This window comes from Portunus trituberculatus, chromosome 23 (genome assembly GCF_017591435.1).
Source record: "Portunus trituberculatus isolate SZX2019 chromosome 23, ASM1759143v1, whole genome shotgun sequence".
Classification (NCBI taxonomy): Eukaryota; Metazoa; Arthropoda; class Malacostraca; order Decapoda; family Portunidae; genus Portunus; species Portunus trituberculatus.
This window is the reverse complement of record NC_059277.1, coordinates 1,557,501-1,566,371: the sequence shown is the minus strand read 5'-3', so window position 1 is coordinate 1,566,371 and position 8,871 is coordinate 1,557,501.

Below are 8,871 nucleotides of genomic sequence, written 5' to 3'. Positions count from 1 at the left end.
CTCTCTCTCTCTTTCGTCTCTCTCTCTCGTCCTTTCTTCTCTTGATTTTCGTCCTTCCTCCCTCCTCCTCGTCTTCCTCCGGTACTCCAGACATTACCGCCTCGCCTCACTGTCTTTCTCCACAACTCTCTGCCTTTGCTATCCTGAATCTCTTACTTTAAATCAGATTGGGCAGCTTTGTAATGCCAGTCTTTAGTTCGACCTGGTGGATCTGCTAATGTTTGCTCTTCGTTTGTGTTCTTTCGTGTTTCTTTGATTTGTTTCGTGAAGGTTAGATGGTCAGATATTTTGGTGTTTTGTTTTCTTCTTTTGTTTGTTTGTGTTGATTGCTTGGTTGTTTTGGTGTGAGTTTAATTAGGTATGTGTGTGTGTGTGTGTGTGTTGTGTGTGTGTGTGTGTGTGTGTGTGTGTGTGTGTGTGTGTGATTTTATTGTTTATCTCCTCTTGGTATTCTTCTTTTGAGAATGATGGGGAAAATTTCTCTTTCTGTTCGACTTCACCTATCTGTTTTTTCATGACTTACCTGCCTCAGTGTAATTAAAAGAGGACGTTTTTTTTTTTCAATTATTTTGCATATGTGGATTAAATCATTGTTTTGCTCTTATTTTTTAGCTCTCATTGTGATTTAATTTAAATTTTGTGTTGCATTACTAGCTGTTATATCTTCAAAGTCTTAAAATAAACAAACTATGCAAAACCACACACTATATATACACAACACAGATACAGAGCAACCAAAAGACCTCGCAATACAGGAATCCTTTCACTCATAGCAGGCAGAGCAAAGTAAAGTGAAGGAAGGAAGGGCAGACAGGAAGGAAGGTCGGAGGGATATGATAACAGGCAGTGAACATCTGAGGTAACACGCTCCAACGCTCTACCAATCCCCGCACACTCCCTCAGGTAACTCCAGGTGTGCTTTCCCTCATTAAGACACCACGAAGGGCAGTGCATCTCTACCCTTTATTGACTTACCTTCGCTTCTTGATGACCGAGAGGCGACTTACCTGAGAGTGCCTGAGGGGAAAAAGAAGATACGTAGAGGAGGGAAGGGAAAGACACGGAAAGGAGAAGGAGAGGGAAGGAAATGAACGCAGAAGGGAGAGTTGTAAAGAGAGATAGAATGGTATAGAAAGACGTGGAGGAAGGGAGAGTGACAGCAGTAAAAAGAGAGAGAATGGAGGAACTGCAAGAGAGAGAGAGAGAGAGAGAGAGAGAGAGAGAGAGATAAACCAGGAAAAGTAATAATTGGCAATCAAAATTAAAGTGATAGGGTTTACTTTTCAACATTCATTTATTTCCTCCTTTTTCTAACTCTTTCCCATGTTCCCGTTGACGCTCGGCTCGTTCACTCGTTCGTTCATCCGTTCACTCATGCGTTCATTCATTCGGCCATGCATTTATTTATTTATATGTTTATTTATTTATTTATTTTTCCACTGCGACTGTTTACTAAAAAATGCCTCGATTTTTTTGCGAAATAGTATTCAAAGTAAAAATGGGGAGATATGTCAGGCTCGTGAACGTATGTCTCTCTCATACACACACACACACACACACACACACACACACACACACACACACACACACACACACACACACACACACACACACACACGGTCTCTTGTCAGTTTGTCTTTGTATCTCTCCTTACTCTCTCTCTCTCTCTCTCTCTCTCTCTCTCTCTCTCTCTCTCTCTCTCTCTCTCTCGTGGAGTTCAAAGTAACAAAATGGGAAACCTAACCTCTATATTGATGGTATATAACTAATAGTTTTACGTATACCCGGTTTTTTTTTTTCGATTTATATTCTTTTTTTAACTTTCCCTCTTTCCCTCCCTCTTTTTATATCTATTCGTTACTTTTCGTTCAGTTTTTTTTCTTTTTTCTTTTTTTTTGGTCATATTGTTCGTGTTTGCTTTAAAATTTCTAGATTTGTTGATTTATTTTCCACTCCTCTTATCTTCGTGTTTTATTTTTCTTCTCTTATCTTCTTTATTTTTGTTTCTTTCTATCAGGGATTTTCTTAATTCCTCTTCCTCTCTTATCGTTTTCTCTGTCAATTTATTGCTTGCAGTACATACGGCCATTTTTCTGTTTTATCTCCCTCCCTTCTCTCTCTCTCTCTCTCTCTCTCTCTCTCTCTCTCTCTCTCTCTCTCTCTCTCTCTCTCTCTCTCTCTCTCTCTCTCTCTCTCTCTCTCTCTCTCTCTCTTCATTCTTTACTTTCCTCCTTTCTCTCTCTCTTTATTCTCTTCCTCTGTTCTCTCCCTACTTTCTCCTTTCCATCCTGTTCTCTCACAGCTTCATCATTCCTTTCTCCTTCCCTCATTTTTCTCTGTTCCTTTTACTTCCCTCTTCCTTTTTTCTTGCTTTACTCTCTATTTTTCTCCTCCTCACCATGTCTCTTCCTGCTTCTCCCCTCTTTTTCTTTCTTTCTCTTTTCCTTAATCTCACCCTATCTATTTCTCTCTTCCTTTTCTCTCTTCTATCACCGCCCCTTCATTTATCCCATTCCTTTCTTTTCTTTCTTTTCTAGGCATATCATCCTCCTTCATCTCCTTTATTGTCTCTTCCTTTCTCAGTTCTTGCGTTAAATCTGTCTTTTCCTCTCCTTTTCTCTCTCTTCGTCTTCCATTCCTTTTCCATTATTTACCTCTTCTTCCCTCACTATATCCTTCTCTACGTTTTCCTTCCCTTCGCCCGTTCCTTTCCTCCCCAAATCATCTTTCCCCTCTACTCTGTCCTCCCTTCCCTCACTTTATACTCGACCTCCCAAGATCCTATCCTCCTTTTTCATTCCCTCTTGTCCTCTACTCCTCCACGGCTCCTTTTCTCTCTCCTCCAGCACCCATTCCTTCTCTCCCTCACGGTCGAACTATTGGGCAACAAACAGCAATATCTAGTGACAATGTTGCTTCCATTCTCCACGTGTTTGAAGCGACTGATGCTGAATATAGAGCAAGTGTACGAAAAAAGGGTGTTTAGTAATAGAGGCTTCCATTATTTATCGTCTCCCTTCATTTGGTAATCGCGCAGATGGTGTTTCGAGCCTCAGTTGGTCGGCACGTTGAAGTGAGTTAGCTCTGTGCTACATACATAGGTGGGTAGAGCCTCCAGCGGATTATATTTTGACCGTGAAATTGATTTACTGGTGATAGCGAGGTTGTGTCGTCCCCAGAGTGTATCTTTATGTATGAGGGCGTGACAGGGGCTTGGGGCGGCCTGCAGGGGAAGAAGGGGAGAGATACAAACCCCACGTATACCCAAAGAGAGAGAGAGGGAAGGTACGACACGAAAAAGAGAGGAAGAGAAAGAATATGATAAAACTGAGAATAGCTGAATAGAGATACTAAAACACACGTCACGGGAACTCCATAGTGTGTCTTATTTTCAAGTGTTTTCTTACGGTTCTAGTGACAGTCGCAAGATTTCTACGTTATTAACAGAAGAAACACTTATGAAAAACTGGTTAATCATCTCTGTGTCCTTCGAAAATAGTCGAGGTGAGAGAGAAGAGCGTTTCTGAATACGGGAACTAAAAGCATCGTGCCATCTAGCGGTCAGATGTCAATACACTCCCGCTCATTAGTAGATTGTTGCGATGTGGTAAGAAAACACAGGATGAAACAACAGATCTTTATTCTCCTTTGCTTTTCTCACACCACAACTGTGTTTAAAAGGCCTCAGAGATATTCAGCCATGTTCTCAAGACTGTTCCTCGTGTTAATAATGTAGATTTTTTTTTCTTTTTATGTTATGACCTATAACACCTGTAGGTATACTTGAAGAGTATGGGATGCGCTGTTCAGCTTCCACCCATTAGTGGCACAGGCAGTTTTATTCATAGTGGTACCCATATTAGTGCCCATATCACCACCCAAGTACATCTCTGGTGTAACAACCTAAAGCCTAGGTATCATGGTGACATGTTGGTAACTTTAAACCACTCTACAAATGGCAAAGTTTCACGGAGAGAGAGAGAGAGAGAGAGAGAGAGAGAGAGAGAGAGAGAGAGAGTAAAGGCCGTTGTGATGTAATGAGGTGTGTTAGTAGCCTCAGATAACACGCCATTACACATAACACGAGCCTCATTCTGTAAGTGGTCACTGAATACCAATGACTCACTGTCCATACAAATCAGCAGCAATGAATAATTTGTGCCCATAACTCGACAGACTCACTACACGCGCCACTCAGGCCTATCCACCCCCAGGCCTACACGCTTCCCAATCCCATTGAGCGAATTATCATAAATATACAAACGAAGGGAATAAGATAAAAGGTCAAATGTGTTACTTTATGGTGAGGGTGAGTGGGTGGAGCTGCGAAAGGTTAGGTTTTAGATGGATGTGGTACAGTGGACCCATGAGTGCTTTGGGGTCCGAGGGGTCTCCAAGGGTTCGAATCCTGTCCACGGTCCAAGTGCAGGTTGGGCCTCCTCACTCGGGGCAACTGTTTCCTTGTGGGTGGGCTTTGAGATAGGAGGTACCACAAAAAGTATCCCCTTCAGCCCATACACTCCCGTGAAAAGCCCACAGGATATAAATAGAAAAAAAAAAATTTTTAGTCATACATTTTTTTCCTTTGATACTTAAAAACATTTTTAGGTGATTTTTTTTTCAAAGAACGTAAGAAAAAGCTTTTATTTTTTTCTTCAAGGATATTAATTTTCTATCAAACATACTGTTATTTCTCAACCACAGTTCTTGGCCTTTTTATTTTCTCTTTCCAGAAAAAAAAAATTAAAGAATTCCAATTAATTTTGGTAGGAGATCCAGCTTGAACATGTACGTAACAAAGATAATTTTGAGATACAAGCTGTTAAAGATCAAAGATTGAGCCCTGAGACACAACCCAACGCACAACACAACAGGAAGATAACCAAATCACTGAGACCTGAGACACAACCTAACCACGACAACACAACATGAGAATAACCAAACCACAGTAATGAGAACTAAATTAAGAGTCTCACCATCACATAACCTTAACAAAAAAGAAGAAAAACAATAATGCACCTCCACGTGTGTCTCACTAAGGTATAGGAACACACCTGGAATTATGAGCTGCAGGTGTAACAGACGCAGCAGCAGCAGGAGAAAGAGGAGGAGCAAGAGGGAGGAGATGTGGTGTGTACGACTCCTTCATATACATTAGGCGAGTCTTGTAATTTGGGGCGAGGCAGACGTAGTGTCTCTCTGTGTTATTGCACAAGATTACCTGTGTCCCTTGGCGGAGGTGCGGCGGCCAGGTGTGCGGTGTCTGGGCTCTGATTAGTGAGAGAGAGAGAGAGAGAGAGAGAGAGAGAGAGTGTGTGTGTGTGTAGGGGTGGCAGACAGATAGACAGACAGACAGATAGACAGAGAGAGAGAGATAGAAATAATGACACAAACCAAATAACTCGAATAAAGCATAAACAAATATAATAAGAAATAAACAATGAACATTCAAACGTAACATAGCACTTTATTAACCTCAAGATCACGTGACCACACACTGCCTGCCTATTGGTCACCGTGCGTCAAGTCAACCAACCAGTCGGCTAATTACACGTGCAGAGACTCCACCACCAACACATAGCAGACTCTCGGAATGGGTCAAGTTAGCTTAGGTGAGGTTAGGTGAAGTGAAGTGATGTGAGATAAATTTAGGTGAGGTGAGGTTAGGTTAGGTTAGATGAGTTTAGGTTACGTAAGCTGAGGTTATGTGAGGTGACGTGAGGTGAGGTGGCGTTACGTGAGGAAAGAGGATATAAGAAAAGAGATAAGATTAAAAAAAAATAATGAAAGGAAAGGTAACGTAAGCTTTTTGTGTATTTTTTGTTAAGTTAGGTTCATTTTTTCTTCGGTTTTATTTTGATTTACGAGTAGTTTAACGTAATGTACTTCAGCTTATTATAGCCTAGGGAAGTTCAGAATATGAGTAACATTTTCTGTCTTTCAACTGTTTTGAGGTTTTTTCTCTTTTTACTTCACTTTCAAGTCTTCTGATCTGACAGTCTTCTAGGAATTTCTGCAATTAATCCTCAGCAGTCAATGAACTAGAGACTGAACAGAAGAAAAAGACATTAAACATGGTAGAGCTGAGTATTAATATTAAAGGTACATTTCTATAAGTAGAAGATATACATCCATAAATATATACATAATTACATACATACGTATATACAAATACTAAAAGTGGGGAAGAGTTCAGTATGGCATATCATTTTACACCTACCCACAACACAATCACAAGATCACGACAACACTGAAGAAAGACAAGCTACAAGAAACAACACCGGCTGTACACGTGCCAGTTCCTTTATCAAACGTACCCACTTCCATCCACTTATCGTTCTCATTCCTTATTTATACCTAATTCTCTAAACACCACTATTGACGCGGCACTAACAACTTGATTATACCGACTCTGCTCAGTCATCCACCAATTTCTTACATAACTACCTAATTGTATCCGTAAGGCAGTATAATCACGCCTTGTTCCTATGGCTTCCTCTGCTTCCGCGTCCCTCTGTGCCTTCTTTGGATCACCTTAGCAGTGCGGCAGGAATTCCTTATCGATTATGGATCACGCGTTGTGGCCAGTATGTAAATGCGGGCAGCCAAGTTTTCGAGCGGTCTCTGAGTTACGGGAACCCGATAATGGGCCACTTTCATTTCGGGGGAAAATGTGTCTTTGCGAATAAATCTAAGAGTTTCCCCGATTTTTTTTTGGATTTCACTAACCTCTCTCTCTCTCTCTCTCTCTCTCTCTCTCTCTCTCTCTCTCTCTCTCTCTCTCTCTCTCTCTGAATACGGTTTATAATAATTCTTTTATGATTTTAGCGAGCGTGTAGCGTATGTGCTTCTATTCTGGTGTATGTGTGTGTGTGTGTGTGTGTGTGTGTGTGTGTGTGTGTGTGTGTGTGTGTGTGTGTGTTAAAGAGAAACTGAGACAGATACAGAGAGACAGGCTGACAAAGACACACAGAGACAAAGACCACCACCACAGTGAAGGGAACAACATCAAGTGCCATGAAACACGAGCTATGAGCCAACGAAAGTCGCCAACCACGGCTTAATTCAAACCAGAGTACTTCGCCAGCGCTACCTTGTGCAGACAGCCGCGTGAAAGATTCCGGCGATACTAACAACCCTTGTGAATTATGATCAGTCGAGTGAAGTGGAGTGAAAAATGCGACGCTGGCTGTATTTGAAGACACGGCCCAGTTTTATTTTGAGATACGAGGGAGTGAGATTTGTGTGGTGTGTCTGTGTGTGTGGTATGGTGTAGCGTGGCGTGTGGTGTGGCGTTTAGTGTATGGCGTGTGGTGGTGTGTGAAGCGTGTAGAGGGGGGTATGTTGTGGCGTGTGGCATGACGTGGTGTGTGTCTGGCGTGGTGTGTTGTTTGGTATGGTAATCTGCGGTTTTCGTTCCTCGTGTGACATTTGTGTTCGTTCGTGGTGGAATCAAAGCACGTAATAATTTCAGTAACATGTAGGGTACTGTCACAGAGAGAGAGAGAGAGAGAGAGAGAGTGGTTGTAGTGTTGGTAAGGATGATGATGGAAGTAGAATCTATCCACTTAAAAATCTCTTAATTCCTTTGATCACATACACACACACACACACACACACACACACACACACACACACACACACACACACACACACACACACACACACACACACACACATGAACACTTGCTACCACAAATGTGTCAAAGATATGAGCAATTATTTAAGCTCTTATTCAGAAACGCTTTGGTCTCTCACCGGGAATGCTTCCAAGGCCTTTCAAAAATGGGTAAATCTTGTCAACGGGAAGACTCATGACACGCTGGTAACTGGCAACTCACTCGGGCATTTGGTAACAGCTGCTTCCTCAACTACAGCAACGACCTCTCTTGCCTGTGACTCGTGTGAACTTGTGAAGTTGATCTGGGTGTGTTGCTGTTTCCTTTTGTGCGCTAATGGTAAGTGTTGGAAGGTGTGTGTGTGTGTGTGTGTGAGAGAGAGAGAGAGAGAGAGAGAGAGAGAGAGAGAGAGAGAGAGAGAGAATACCGCTAGTCTCCTGCAGCCTCATCCACAGTCTCCTCCCGCCTGTTGCTTCACTCTGGTACGGAGTCACAAATAAGCCTTGTCGATACAGCCTCTCCTACTCAGTTTCTCTCGTGTCCCTCCGTCAAGCATATGATCCTTACTGAACCTGTTTAATTAGACAGCGAGAGAAATTGTTTCGCTTCATTGCTCTTGTTGCTTGATGAGTACTCTGGTTTAGTTATATTGCTTTATTTGTGTGTGTGGTCCTATTAGAGGCTTCATATAGGTGGTTTTTTGGTTTATTTTTTAGTTTTCTTTGTTATGTGTTTGAATCATTTACAATTATATCATATGCATCATAAGAACAGACGGTGATGCTGTGACGCTCAAACTTGTACTCCAGGAAAACTTTGGCGAGCAAGTGAGGCGTGGCTGGCTATTCGCTAGTTACTACAGTGTGGCACTTGCAGCCAGCCTCTTGTGAGATATTCCCTGTGATCATAAATGTGTGTGTGTGTGTGTGTGTGTGTGTGTGTGTGTGTGTGTGTGTGTGTGTGTAATTCACCCAGCTAACCTTTCCCATTACGGAGCAAACTTAGAGTTCATATTGACCGATCTTCGGGTAGGACAGAGACCTCAACACACTCCACACACCGGGAAAGAGAGGCCTCAACCCCTCGAGTTTTTTTTTTTTTTTTTTATGGCCTATAGCGCCTGTAGGCATAATTTATTTGTTTTAATTTGTTCATCCAAGTTTACATTCATATCAAAAGCGAGCGGAATGTTAAGTAAAAGTTAGTCATTACAGAATTATTTCAAAATCACTTAGTTTGATTAAATAAAACC